General features: G+C 40.8%; 1 long non-coding RNA gene across 1 annotated transcript in view; it reads left to right on the top strand.

Annotated features, from left to right (window-relative positions):
* Window positions 1-14030, top strand: part of LOC128693195 (uncharacterized) — a 35548-nt gene extending 21518 nt beyond the window's left edge. Inside the window, exon 2 of the long non-coding RNA XR_008407680.2 lies at window positions 13301-14030. This is a non-coding gene — a long non-coding RNA (uncharacterized lncRNA). The remainder of the gene's footprint in view (window positions 1-13300) is intronic.
* The last annotated feature ends 1708 nt before the right edge of the window (window positions 14031-15738 follow it).

Raw genomic sequence — 15738 nt, 5'->3', positions numbered from 1 at the left:
TGTCATCTGTGTAGGACCCATCTTGTTTAAGTAGGGGCCCAATACTGGACGTTGTTCTCGACTTTGATTTGGCATAGGAAAAGAAATACAGTGGACCCTCGACCAATGATGGCATCGATTAACGATAAATCCGACCAGCGATACATTTTAATGCAAAAATTTTGCCTCGACTTGCGCTAAAAAACTCGACCAACACTATTCGTTCCGTCTGAGACGCGCCCACTTCAGGTAAGTGTTTACAAGCCAGCCAGCCATCGCTGTCGCTTCCAAGCATACAATCGGAACATTTCATATTATCACAGCCTTTTTAGTGATTGCACCTGCAAAATAAGTCACCATGGGCCCCAAGAAAGCTTCTAGTGCCAGCCCTACAGCAAAAAGGATGAGAATTACTATGGATATGAAGAAAGAGATCATTGCTAAGTATGAAAGTGGAGTGCGTGTTTCCGAGCTGGCCAGGTTGTACACAAAACCCCAATCAACCATCGCTACTATTGTGGCCAAGAAAACGGCAATCAAGGAAGCTGCTCTTGCCAAAGGTGCAACTATTTATTTATTTTATTTATTAACAATTTGAGCACACATACAGAGGTACAAAAAAATACAGATAAGAGCAGCATGCCAAAGCCACTTATACTATGCATAGCATTACGGGCTGGCTTAAAATTAACTTAAGATTAGCTAAGCAATGATGAAATCAGTGATAAAACATTAATGTAAACAGATTACTATAAAGCACAAGTGAGTATTACAAAGACAGGTCATATGGTTGCATGCATTGTTGTACATTCAGTTGTATGAAGTATTCTGTTAGGTAGTGTATTTAAAAAATAATAAAGTTAGATTCGGTTTTAGGTTTAACATTTATGTGATATAATTGTGAGAAACATTTAAGATATACAATTTATAAGGTTCAGTTATTCAGTATTTATTTGGTTTTGGGTGAGTAAGTGATCTTTGAGAAGAGACTTGAATTTATAAACAGGTAGTGTTTCTTTTATATTTACAGGTAATGAATTCCAGATTTTAGGGCCTTTTATGTGCATTGAGTTTTTGCATAGTGTGAGATGGACACGAGGTACATCAAAGAGTGATCTGTGCCTTGTGTTATGGTCATGTGTTCTGTTGAGGTTGGCAAGGAGATGTTTGAGGGGAGGGTTAATGTCAGAGTTAAGTGTTCTATGTATGTAATAGGTGCAGTAATAAGTATGGATGTTTTGTATGGTGAGTAGGTTTAGTGTATTGAATATTGGTGGAGTGTGCTGCCTGTAGTGAGAATTTGTTATCATTCTAACTGCAGCCTTTTGTTGGGTAATTAGTGGTCTGAGATGGTTAATTGTTGTTGAGCCCCATGCACAAATTCCATAGGTGAGATAGGGGTAAATAAGAGAGTGATATAGGGCCAGGAGGGCTGACTGTGGAACATAGTACCGTATCTTCGATAGTATGCCTACAGTCTTGGAAATTTTCTTAGAAATTTGTTGTGTATGTGTATGAAATTTGAGTCTATTATCAAGGTGGATTCCTAAGAATTTTCCCTCTGTTAGCTTTGTGATAGGTGATCCGTTTATCATTATGTTAAGAGGGACATCTGTAGCTCTGTTACCAAACTGAATGAAGTAGGTTTTGTCAATGTTTAGTGTAAGTTTGTTAGTCCTCATCCAGGTAGATATTTTCTGTAATTCGGTATTTACAGTATTGGCTAGCGTGACTGGGCTCGGGTGAGAGAAGACGTATGTAGTGTCATCTGCAAATAGTGTGGGTTTGAGTAATTGCGAAGCATTTGGAAGGTCATTTATGTATAGGAGAAAGAGAAGAGGGCCAAGGACACTTCCCTGTGGGACACCACCTGTGCTTTCGAAACTGAGATCGCAAGTGATAGAAGATGTTGAGAGACTGTTATTGGTGTGGATAAACGAAAAACAGATAGCAGGAGATAGCATCTCTCAAGCGATCATATGTGAAAAGGCTAGGAAGTTGCATGAGGATTTAATTAGAAAAATGCCAGCAACTAGTGGTGATGTGAGTGAATTTAAGGCCAGCAAAGGTTGGTTTGAGAGATTTAAGAATCATAGTGGCATAAATAGTGTGATAAGGCATGGTGAAGCTGCCAGTTTGGACCAAAAAGCAGCTGAAAAATATGTGCTGGAATTCAAGGAGTACATAAGACAGTGAAGAATTGAAACCTGAACAAGTGTTTAATTGTGACACTGACAATGTTGTGAAACACTTTAGGAATGTCATAAAGGAACGGGAGGTACAGGCCTCTACGGACAGATATGTTTTGCGACAGAGGTCCTAGTGGCATTAAAAGAAGAAGGGAAGTAACCCCGAAAAAGGACTTGCCACCTCAAGTCCTAATGGAAGGGGATTCCCCTTCTGAGCACTAACACCACCAACACTCTCCCCTCCTCCCATCCCATCAATCATCACCAGATCTTCAATAAAGGTAAGTGTCATGTAACTGTGCATGTCTTCTTCAGTTTGTGTGTATTAAAATTAATATTTCATGTGGTAAAAATTTTTTTTTTCAATACTTTTGGGTGTCTTGCATGGATTAATTTGATTTCCATTATTTCTTATGGGGAAACTTAACTCGACTAACGATAATTTCGATTAACGATGAGCTCTCAGGAATGGATTAATATCGCTGGTCAAGGGTCCACTGTACTTTGGGTTTCTTTCGATTTCATTTATGGCTTTTAGTTCTTCCCGCGATTCCTGACTCCTTTAAGATTCCTTTAGCTTAAGTTCAATGTTTGCTATTTCTCTGACCAGTGACTCCCTACGCATTTCAGATATACATGTATTGGCCTCTTTTAGCCACTTTGTTATTCTTTTCCATCGCCTGTAAAGGGAGTGCCTGTCTCTTTCTATTTTACATCTACTCCTCCTTTTTCTTAGAGGAATAAGCCTTGTGCATACATCGAGTGCCACTGAGTTAATCTGTTCTAGGCATAAGTTGGGGTCTGTGTTGCTTAGTCTATCTTCCCAGCTTATATCGGTTAGGACTTGGTTTACTTGGTCCCACTATATTTTTTTGTTATTGAAGTTGAATTTGGTGAATGCTCCCTCGTGACTAATCTCATTATGTCGGTCTGGGGCTCCATGCTTGCATGTCTGAACCTCGATTATGTTGTGATCTGAGTATATTGTTTTTGATATGGTGACATTTCGTATCAGATCATCATTGTTAGTGAAGATGAGGTCTAGTGTATTCTCCAGTCTAGTAGGCTCTATTATTTGCTGGTTTAAATTGAATTTTGTGCAGAGATTTAAAAGCTCGTGTGTGTGTGTGTGAGTTCTCGTCAGAGCTGCCTCCTGGTGTTATCACTGCAACAACATTATTTGCTATATTCCTCCATTTTAGGTGCCTTAAGTTGAAATCCCCCAGGAGCAAGATGTTGAGGGCAGGAGCTGGCAGATTTTCCAGACAGTGGTCAATTTTTAACAGCTGTTCCTAGAATTGCTGGGACGTTGCATCCGGAGGCTTGTAGACTACCATAATGACTAGGTTTTGGCTCTCGATGTTTACTGCTAAAACTTCCACTACGTCATTTGAGGCATTAAGCAGTTCTGTGCAAACAAGTGACTCTGCGATGTACAGGCCAACCCCTCCCGTTTGCCTGTTCACACTGTCGCATCTGTATAGGTTGTAACCTGGGATCCATATTTCATTGTCCAAGTGATCCTTTATGTGGGTCTCTGTGAAAGCCACGAACATTGCATTTGCCTCTGCAAGCAGTCCACGGATGAAAGGTATTTTGTTGTTCGTTGCTGGCTTTAGACCCTGTATATTTGCAATGAAGAATGTCTTCTGACTGGTGGTATTGTTGGTACCGGGGGGGGGGGGTACTTTTTTTTCCGGCATTAGTATCTGTATCTGTTGGTTTGGAGTGGTTCCACTCCAGGAATGACTGGATTTGGTGTACGATTTCCACCATTTCCTGCCAGTTTTTTTTCCTTCCTGGCACTAAAAAACCTCTCCCTCTTGAGTGGCTGTGGCTACCCAGGTTTTCCCATGGCCTGGATGTTTTGTATCTTTTTGTCCCCTTTAGATGGTGTGCCTGGCAATTTAAGTTATAGCACAGTCTTTCCTGTACTGAAGAGGGACACATTTCAGGGTGAAAAAGCTTACAGGAAGGGAGTTTGCATTTTCCTGTTGTCATATGGGCACGGCATTTTTTAGGATGGTCATAGTTGCACGTCCTATCTGTTTTTCCAGATTTCCCATGCCTGGAGATACCAAGTGCATAGTATGTGCACCTATTTTGGTTTCTGTTTGCCTTGGGTTTCTGTGACTGTATTTCCTGTTGGTGCATGTTTACCTGTCTTATTCCTATCTTCACTAGCACCAACAATGGAGCTCTCACCAGTTGTTTTTGGTAATATATCCTCACTATTGCTAATGGAGTCCTCTTGTTTGCTATTTCCTGTGGTATTACTAGTTTGTAATATTGGTTTTATCTTGTCCTTGATTACACTTGTTTCCCCACTGCAGAGCATTTCGGGCAAATTAGGACAGTTTTGTCCCAGGATGTGACCCACACCAATAGACTAACACCTAGGTACCCATTATTACTGATGGGTGAACATAGACAGCAGGTGTAAGGAAACACGCCCAATGCTTCTACCCTTGCTGGGAATCGAACCCGGACTCTCATCATGTGAAGCAAGAGCTCAAATTATGATCATCCATCGGGTAATTTAGAGACTGTCCATACCATTAATCTACGTTTTCACTGCTAGCGTTCTGAATATTTTGATTTTTTTTTTAAATAAAGAGGGCAATATTGAGTGTGTAATAAGGCCAAAAAAATTTTTTTAGGGTCACTACTTACCAAGATATAAGGCCGTAAAGTTGGTGCTGGACTTTCAATTGACGGCAACATGGAGTGCTGCCTCTTGCAGAAATGTTGCAAATATATTGTTGTTCCAGTTTTTTGTAATTTTCTTAGCTTTTATATTAGGATAATTATGTTTTATAGTAACTCTTTTGATTTTTTAGCCAGTTATTGTTCAGACATAAATACAGTGGACCCCCGGTTAACGATATTTTTTCACTCCAGAAGTATGTTCAGGTGCCAGTACTGACCGAATTTGTTCCCATAAGAAATATTGTGAAGTAGATTAGTCCATTTCAGACTCCCAAACATACACGTACAAACGCACTTACATAAATACACTTACATAATTGGTCACATTCGGAGGTAATCGTTATGCGGGGGTCCACTGTAATTGGTACAGAATTAGTAATCATATCATCACAAACACACAGTACACACAGATAGGTGAATTTGTACACCTGGGTCAATCATATACTATTGCCTACAAATATATACAAGGTATTTAAAGGTCCCAGTTATGTTTCTAGAAGTTCAGGATTGTATGATACCCCATGAAGCATGGAGTCATACAGAGTGCCACCCCACATTGCTGACACATGAATCGTGTGGCCTTCTGCTGTTGGGGTTCACCTTGTGGTGTGAACACACACAAAACACTTTTTCTAAGAATACCTCTTTTTAGGGATAGGTTGTATCTATATCAGGTAGTGACAGTTAGTGAGGATTCTCTGTGGCACTTCCACTTGTGGTTGTGATTAGTGGGCAGGTTGCTGATGAGTGGCAGGTGCAGGTGTTGCATTATACTTTTGTATTGTCTACTTTATGACACTGAGGGTGGATTGTGCATGGTGAAGTCATTTCCATGTATTTCATACATGCTGAAGGCATTGAGCATTGCAATATCTACAAGGTGGAAGAATACTTTCATGTACCACTTGCAGCTCCTATGCACACAATCCATGAACCCTATTTGCATGTCACACTTGCCTACTAGTCACATATTGTTTGTATAGTTGACAACAGCATCTGGCTTTACAATACATTCATTGATGTCCCTGTTCACTTCTTACCATTTCATTTCTGTGGATGGTTGACTGCAGTGTCATGTCCCATTTATAATGCCATGTCAGTGCCATGACATCAGTGGCGTGAAACACTGGCACGGCACCTTCAGCACTGCCTCCAGTCAACCTTGACATGTGTTTTCTATTTCTTCTCGCTGTTCCACATATATCAGTATTGTTCACATGGGGAAATCAACGAACATAGGGCTTGTATACCAGTTGTCTGTGAACAGCGTATGACCTTTCCAAAGGTATGGCCCCATCATCTTGCGAACAACATCACCAGAAATGCCTACCATCCGTCTGGCATCATCGAATGTGTTTCCTCCGGTGTAGACAGTGACATCCAACACTATGCCACTCTCACAGTCACACATAACAAAAAGTTTTATACCAAATTGATTACGTGTGCTTGGTATGTATTGTATGAATGACCTTCGTCCCTTAAATAGAATCAAGGACTCATCAACAACAATGTTCTTGTAGGGATAAAAGTGGGCACACTGAATTTCTGCTTCATATACATAAACACTTCCTTGATTTTGTATACAGTAGGGCCCCGCTTTTCGGCGTTTCGCCTTACGGCGTTCCGCTAATACGGCGATCTCAAATTATGACCAAAACTTTCTATACGGTAAGTAGTCTTTCAAATATGGCGCAGGCCACCCGGTTTGTTTACATTCTCCATGAGCACATCTCTCTATTATGTAATAATAATCACTCTTGGACACATTAAATGTCTAATTTTATGTCAATATAGACATATTCATTAATCCATCTATGATATTTTCTTCAAAATTATATAAGAAACACGTTACATAGCATATAAACATTTTGTTTATATACTATGGAGGTGTGGTAGCCTGGCGGAGGGAAAACATTGTCACTCCCCTTAATACATAACACTTTTAATATTTACAATTCTTGGCATGAATTATTCATTACTTCTCTCTTTGTTTATGATGGCATCTAAAGGTAGTTGTTATAAATGATTAAACTTAGTGAACATGGTATTTTGATGGTAATAATATGGCTCTGGACCACATTATTTATTGTGTAGATATGTAGGTAGGTGTAGGTATGTAACCCAGGCAGACGACATACCTACATTATTATAATAACTGATACGTATGTGTACCTGTACCTAAGTAAACTTACACACTGTGCTGGCATGCAGGTACACATTAAAATCACTAAGAGTGTCTTACTAGTCTTGAAGATGCCATATTAATAATGATAATAATAACAACACAATAATAATCACTCTAAGGAGCATTAAATATAGTATAAAATGTTAATATAGACATTTTGCTTAATCCATCTAAATACACCCCACAGTAGAATAAATTAACATAAATATGAGATGTGGTAGCCAGGTGACTTGTAGGACTTGTGGTAGCCAGGTGACTTGTAGGACTTGTGGTAGCCAGGTGACTTGTAGGACTTGTGGTAGCCAGGCAACTTGTGGTAGCCAGGCAACTTGGAGGACTTATGGTAGCCAGACAACTTGTAAAACTTGTGGTAGCCAGGTAACTTGTAGGACTTGTGGTAGCCAGGCAACTTGTAAAACTTGTGGTAGCCAGGCAACTTGTAAAACTTGTGGTAGCCAGGTAACTCGTAGGACTTGTGGTAGCCAGGCAACTTGTGGTAGCCAGGCAACTTGTAAAACTTGTGGTAGCCAGGCAACTTGTAGGACTTGTGGTAGCCAGGCAACTTGTAAAACTTGTGGTAGCCAGGCAACTTGTAGGACTTGTGGTAGCCAGGCAACTTGTAAAACTTGTGGTAGCCAGGCAACTTGTAGGACTTGTGGTAGCCAGGCAACTTGTAAAACTTGTGGTAGCCAGGCAACTTGTAGGACTTGTGGTAGCCAGGCAACTTGTGGTAGCCAGGCAACTTGTAAAACTTGTGGTAGCCAGGCAACTTGTAAAACTTGTGGTAGCCAGGCAACTTGTAGGACTTGTGGTAGCCAGGCAACTTGTAAAACTTGTGGTAGCCAGGCAACTTGTAGGACTTGTGGTAGCCAGGCAACTTGTAAAACTTGTGGTAGCCAGGCAACTTGTAGGACTTGTGGTAGCCAGGCAACTTGTGGTAGCCAGGCAACTTGTAAAACTTGTGGTAGCCAGGTAACTTGTAGGACTTGTGGTAGCCAGGCAACTTGTAAAACTTGTGGTAGCCAGGCAACTTGTAGGACTTGTGGTAGCCAGGCAACTTGTAAAACTTGTGGTAGCCAGGCAACTTGTAGGACTTGTGGTAGCCAGGCAACTTGTAAAACTTGTGGTAGCCAGGCAACTTGTAGGACTTGTGGTAGCCAGGCAACTTGTAAAACTTGTGGTAGCCAGGCAACTTGTAGGACTTGTGGTAGCCAGGCAACTTGTAAAACTTGTGGTAGCCAGGCAACTTGTAGGACTTGTGGTAGCCAGGCAACTTGTAAAACTTGTGGTAGCCAGGCAACTTGGAGGACTTGTGGTAGCCAGGCAACTTGTAAAACTTGTGGTAGCCAGGCAACTTGTAGGACTTGTGGTAGCCAGGCAACTTGTGGTAGCCAGGCAACTTGTAAAACTTGTGGTAGCCAGGCAACTTGTAGGACTTGTGGTAGCCAGGCAACTTGTAAAACTTGTGGTAGCCAGGCAACTTGTAGGACTTGTGGTAGCCAGGCAACTTGTAAAACTTGTGGTAGCCAGGCAACTTGTAGGACTTGTGGTAGCCAGGCAACTTGTAGGACTTGTGGTAGCCAGGCAACTTGTGGTAGCCAGGCAACTTGTAAAACTTGTGGTAGCCAGGTAACTTGTAGGACTTGTGGTAGCCAGGCAACTTGTAAAACTTGTGGTAGCCAGGTAACTTGTAGGACTTGTGGTAGTCAGGCAGCTTGTGGTAGCCAGGCAACTTGGAGGACTTGTGGTAGCCAGGCAACTTGTAAAACTTGTGGTAGCCAGGCAACTTGTAGGACTTGTGGTAGCCAGGCAACTTGTAAAACTTGTGGTAGCCAGGTAACTTGTAGGACTTGTGGTAGCCAGGCAACTTGTAAAACTTGTGGTAGCCAGGTAACTTGTAGGACTTGTGGTAGCCAGGCAACTTGTAAAACTTGTGGTAGCCAGGTAACTTGTAGGACTTGTGGTAGTCAGGCAACTTGTGGTAGCCAGGCAACTTGGAGGACTTGTGGTAGCCAGGCAACTTGTAAAACTTGTGGTAGCCAGGTAACTTGTAGGACTTGTGGTAGCCAGGCAACTTGTGGTAGCCAGGCAACTTGGAGGACTTGTGGTAGTCAGGCAACTTGTAAAACTTGTGGTAGCCAGGCAACTTGTAAAACTTGTGGTAGCCAGGTAACTTGTAGGACTTGTGGTAGTCAGGCAACTTGTGGTAGCCAGACAACTTGGAGGACTTGTGGTAACCAGGCAACTTGTAAAACTTGTGGTAGCCAGGCAACTTGGAGGACTTGTGGTAGCCAGGCAACTTGTAAAACTTGTGGTAGCCAGGCAACTTGTAGGACTTGTGGTAGCCAGGCAACTTGTAGAACTTGTGGTAGCCAGGCAACTTGTAAAACTTGTGGTAGCCAGGCAACTTGTAGAACTTGTGGTAGCCAGGCAACTTGTAAGACTTGTGGTAGCCAGGCAACTTGTAGAACTTGTGGTAGCCAGGCAACTTGTAAGACTTGTGGTAGCCAGGCAACTTGTAAAACTTGTGGTAGCCAGGCAACTTGTGGTAGCCAGGCAACTTGTAGAACTTGTGGTAGCCAGGCAACTTGTAAAACTTGTGGTAGCCAGGCAACTTGTGGTAGCCAGGCAACTTGTAGAACTTGTGGTAGCCAGGCAACTTGTAAAACTTGTGGTAGCCAGGCAACTTGTGGTAGCCAGGCAACTTGTAGAACTTGTGGTAGCCAGGCAACTTGTAAGACTTGTGGTAGCCAGGCAACTTGTGGTAGCCAGGCAACTTGTAAGACTTGTGGTAGCCAGGCAACTTGTAGGACTTGTGGTAGCCAGGCAACTTGTGGTAGCCAGGCAACTTGTAGAACTTGTGGTAGCCAGGCAACTTGTAAAACTTGTGGTAGCCAGGCAACTTGTAAAACTTGTGGTAGCCAGGCAACTTGTGGTAGCCAGGCAACTTGTGGTAGCCAGGCAACTTGTAAAACTTGTGGTAGCCAGGCAACTTGTAAGACTTGTGGTAGCCAGGCAACTTGTAAAACTTGTGGTAGCCAGGCAACTTGTAAGACTTGTGGTAGCCAGGCAACTTGTAGAACTTGTGGTAGCCAGGCAACTTGTAGAACTTGTGGTAGCCAGGTAACTTGTAAGACTTGTGGTAGCCAGGTAACTTGTAAGACTTGTGGTAGCCAGGCAACTTGTAGAACTTGTGGTAGCCAGGCAACTTGTAGAACTTGTGGTAGCCAGGTAACTTGTAAGACTTGTGGTAGCCAGGTAACTTGTAAGACTTGTGGTAGCCAGGTAACTTGTAAGACTTGTGGTAGCCAGGTAACTTGTAAGACTTGTGGTAGCCAGGCAACTTGTGGTAGCCAGGCAACTTGTTGGACTTGTGACGAAAACCAGACGCATTCATCTGGTTTGTTTACATAATGTGTGGGTGGGTGGGGTAGGGAGGGCTGCCCTTCCTGGCTACCCATACTTTCCAACTTCATACAAATAAAACTCACCTCTCACCCTACATTAAGACTACAGATATTTTAAGGTAATTAACCCTTAAACGGTCCAAACAGATCGACGTTCAAATTCGTAGCTACAAAAGTAGATCTACCTTTTTTTTACATATTTTCAAATATAACAAAAAAAAATGTAGATAAATGTTTTTGTTTACACGTTTTCAAATGTAAAACAAGATGGAAGATCTACATTTTTTTACATACTTTCAGATGTTGAAAAAACGTATATGTACGTTTGGACCATTTAACCCTTTGACTGTTTTCAACGTATAAATACGTCTTACGAGCCAATGTTTCTGACGTATATATACTCAATAATTCTAGCGGCTTCAAATCAAGCGGGAGAAAGCTGGTAGGCCCACATGTGAGAGAATGGGTCTGTGTGGTCAGTGTGCACCACATAAAAAAAATCCTGCAGCACACATTGCGTAATGAGAAAAAAAAAACTCTGATCGTTTTCTTGGAATAAAACGCCGACTTTGAGGTGTATTTTCGTATAGTATTTATCGTTGTATTCGCATTTTCATGGTGTTAGGTGATAAAATGGAAAACGTATTACAGAAATAGAGATGATTTTCATTACTTTTACGATGAAAACGACCTTGAAACTGAGCTCAAAGAAGCGGAAATGTTCGATTTTTACCAATGTTCAAGAGTAAATAAATCACACCACACGTCCAATACACGTCAACTGGGGAGTCTAATATTCTTTCACTAGTGCACTGATATTATTTATACCATTTTTACAATAATGCAGTCATCTGCATAACAGTAAATTTTGTATTTTTTTGTATGAATAAAAAATCAAAATAGAAAGCAATAATAATATAAGAGGGGCCTAGAGATGTGACTAATGAACAGAGCATATGTTATTTTAGTGCCATGAATGTCTACTTTGTTTATTCTGGACCCTATTTTGAAATTGGCATCTTTTTTAGTTTGCGTGAAATTGGCCAAATTGCCAATTTCTGACCACCATATTGGGTAGTCCAAATTAGTAAATGGGAGGTTTCTTGTACTCAGCTGATAGATAAAATGGAGTTCTAAAGAAATAGCTATGAGTTTGGTCAACTGGAACAATGGAATTGGCTGAAAATAGGGCTCAAAGTCGGCGAAATCGCCGATACGCATATGTCGCCGAGACCGCTAACTTCGCGGGAGCATAATTCCACGATTTTTCGACCAAATTTCGAACTTTTGGTGTCATTACCATCGGGAAAAGATTCTCTATCATTTCATAAGAAAAAATAATTTTTTTTTTTAAAAAATTGAGCAACATAGAATGACAGTTTCAGAGAGGGGCCTGAAACAGTCAAAGGGTTAAGGGTTAATGAGTGTACTGTATATGCATTGTCAAAGTATAATTGGGAATACTCTAACTCTGTAGACTCATTTGTGATGGGACATTCTGGGAGGATGCCATTTCCACTGGTGTCAAAATCGAAAGTATGTGGCACGAATGTTGTACTTTGTGTCCAGTTCCATTCACCATCTGATGGTTTAGGGTGGACCTATGACATGGGGCATGGGGTAGCAGGAGGGACGGGAGTGGAGGCATCACATGGTTGAGGGAGTGCCGGCCTGTCCTTTGTCTGCCCGCCCACTGTGCCATGTGGCCCAGGCACCATGCCACCCACCACCTCCTCCTCCATCCCTGCATATTCCCCTTCATGATCAGTATCACTGTCGTTGGCCAGGGTTTTTGGTCATGACCTGCCACGACCCTTGGGGACCGCATATGGCACACTGCCTGAATGTAGGTGACGCTGCCTAAAGGTACGCTTCACTGGGAAATAATGTGTATCACTATCACTCGAAGAATCCTCTAGGGGCATAAAATCAATCTCATCATCACTTTTAGCACTTTCACTATTGTCATCACCAAAGCTGCAAGAAAATGATAATTTCCACTTGTGTAGTTGTCACTGAATAGTAACAGTGGCCACCTCAGAGGTGCTGGGCTGAGGGTCTGGTGTGGCCACACTGGCCACCTCAGAGGTGATGGGCTGAGAGTCATCTGGGTTATCCTCAATATTTGCACTAATTCTTCAATCATTTGTGGCCACATCAGTCTCAGAGCCACTGAACTTGGATTTTTATCACTTTCCTCTACTAAAAGTGTTAATATGACAGGGCATGAATGAATCCCAGGGGTTTGCCATGATGTTGACCCAAACTGGTGCTGAAACTAACTAGTGCTACCATGAGGTACTACGGGGTCTCTGATTTGTTTCATACTGCGCACATTGAGTGCACTGACCCATTCTCTCATGTCTAGGCCTCTCAGGCCTATTGCACCAAATTTGAAGGCAGGGAAAAATGAAACGATCTATGTTTGCAGCACTAGCAGTAAGAACATAAGTCAACATTTGGACAATTAAAGGGTTAAGTTATTTATTTCTATGATACATCAGATCGCCTTTCTGGACAATGAATATACTGTATAAAACAATTATGTTACTTGCAAAGAGAGGCTGTGATCTGACTCTCATAAATGAATGAGGGGATAAGTGTGTTTAGACAATATACTGGTTGGTCTATTTTTTCAAGAATGCTTATAGTATATCCATCTCAAAATTGTTGAAAACTGTAATGAAAGGAGAATGACGTGTGGATATTTACTGTACCTTTTCTATGATAACTGGTGTACAGATTTTCATATTATAACTTACTGAATTTGTTATAGCATGGCCTAAATTTTAAATGGTCATATTTTCTCTAAAATTATGTTTGTTTCCCAGGTTACACCTTGAGAAGCCATCCAGTTTAATAAGTGTTTGGTTTGGAGGGACAATGGCAGGTGTTGTGAGAGTATCAGAAGACTCAGTACAAGCCCATCACCACCCACCTTCAAGTGTCCAAGTTGGTAAACTTCCAAGTCAAGGCCAGGTCCTCCTCAAGCTCTTTGTCCACAGTGTTGCTATGTTTACACTTCCATTTGTAGCATATTATACAAGCAAAGACTTTTTGGAAAGTAAATTTGGTGTTGAACACCCAATGAATTTTATTTATGGAGCATTATGTGCAGTAGTTATGGTGCAAATTATCATCTTTTCCTACGTGTATCAAGCATTCAAAGAAGAACAAATTGCCAGTAAACTCAAAGTAGCATTAAAGAAAGAATAAACTTTCTCACTAATATCTCACATCTTTATCTTTTAAAGTACAAGTAATAAATATAAATTTTTGTAATGTCTGTGAAATAATTACATCAAACATCTTATAAATTTAGCCATAACATTTTACTGTAAATAAAGTAATGTTGATCTTTAAACATGGCAAAGCAAATAAAGAGTAGATGTGTGTTAGTACACTTGCTGAAGCTTCTTATGCATAATATCTTCATTATGGGCTGACACTTTAAAATAACTCTGGGTGAAATAACAAAATACAGTCCATTAATATGCATTCCACCAAGTGTATAACATTATTTAGGTTTTTGTACAGTATTCAATTAAGATAATAAACAAATTGAAGTTTTTCTTTCCTTGATGAGTGTGTGGCTAGAGTTGACACTTGATAACTCCGGCAATAACAGTGCATTAATTTTTCAATCTTTTCCATAATGTGGTGCACTTGTAAATTTATTATAAGTTTACAATGCAGTTCTCAGAAACATGAAAAGGTTTGTATTCCTGAGAAAATAATTTGCTCAACTACAATAGTGATTTTTAATGAAAGAAAAGTATTAAATTAATAACCATAAAAAGAAAGAGGGAAATATTTTCCTTTGGATCATCTTAGGTTATCTTAGATTAAATACAATGTAGAGGAACATGACTCATGAAACAGGAAGTCAGTTTTGACACTGAGTCACAACTGGTCTGGTGACATACCACCACAAGCTACATGGAAAACATGATTATTAGTTCCACAAATTTTTTCCCCTTCCTTTCACCCATGTACAGTATTACCTTGCATAGTACTGTACAGTTAATGTATGCTATAAAATACCATACTCTGCAAAAACCACACTGATCAATGCATTATTATAATGTGTTTTATTGTAATGCGTTCCAACAATAGGATTAGGTATATTCCAAACCCCTCGTTTAGGATGCACACGCTGTACTTCCCTTTCCCTCAAGAAAGGTTCCTTGATGCTGGTGAGGGACTCTTGAGCTAGGGAAATGGATATGTGCTCCAGTTCTCTGACTTAAACCTGAATATCTTCCACATCCCCCCACAGGTGCTGTATAATCCTACGGGTTTAGTGCTTCCCCCTTGATTATAAAAATAATAATGTACTTCCCATCTCCAGGACTCAAAGTCCAGCTAACTAGTTTCCCTGAATCCCTTCAGCTGTTTACATTATAATTTGAAACACTTCTTCCAATTTGGTGCAGTAACTCATTACAACAAAACAACATTAACATTATTAGCAGTATGGCTAAAGATATTACTTGTTTTACCATGTAGTTTTCTTTATTTCCAGGGCAACCCAGGTTGGGCAGAGTTACAGGAATTAGAATGCGGTGGGTTGGTCAGTAACACTACAGTCTCAACCTGCTGCTTTAATAACTATTACAATCCAGGAGTCCCAAAGGCCTGTTATCCTGGGTGTAAAGGGAGCAAAATAAACACAGCAGAAAAACTTTCGACTTGTATTATCCTTCACCAATTTAGAACAGAAATATGTGCACTATATAGACTATGTACAACAATAGGTATTAGTGCACTCCACGGTAAGCAAGGCAGAATAGAAGCCACTAGAGAGCAGACCGTGCTTCAACTAGCTCTAGAATGGAAATGACAAGGGCAGACAGGAGAGTGGTACCCACAACACCTCTGCGATTGCCAAAACCATCTTCTCATTGGCTGGAACCTGGGTACTGATTGAACGACAGGTCCCCATCATCAACCCTTAGTACCTGGATCGCTGATTGGGGGAGATAGCCTTTCAATGAGGGTGTGTACATGCACCGAATAAAGGTTACGTACTCTTTGCATGCCACAGTAACATACATTTTCATAGTGTTTATTACAATAAAATAATTATTAAATAGGCAATCTATATAATATATTTTTTTGTATTTGGAAAACTTCATACTAGTATGCATTTACATGAAAAGCTTTAATATAATCATGATTAGAATTATGATGTCTTTTTCTCTCAGATTGCAAAAGTTGCAGTGCATGCAGAAGACAACTCCAGGATGCTGCTGTGTATTACCTTGCC

This window comes from Cherax quadricarinatus, chromosome 28, assembly GCF_038502225.1.
Source record: "Cherax quadricarinatus isolate ZL_2023a chromosome 28, ASM3850222v1, whole genome shotgun sequence".
NCBI classification, from domain to species: domain Eukaryota; kingdom Metazoa; phylum Arthropoda; class Malacostraca; order Decapoda; family Parastacidae; genus Cherax; species Cherax quadricarinatus.
This window is presented reverse-complemented; position numbering and strand designations above follow the sequence as displayed.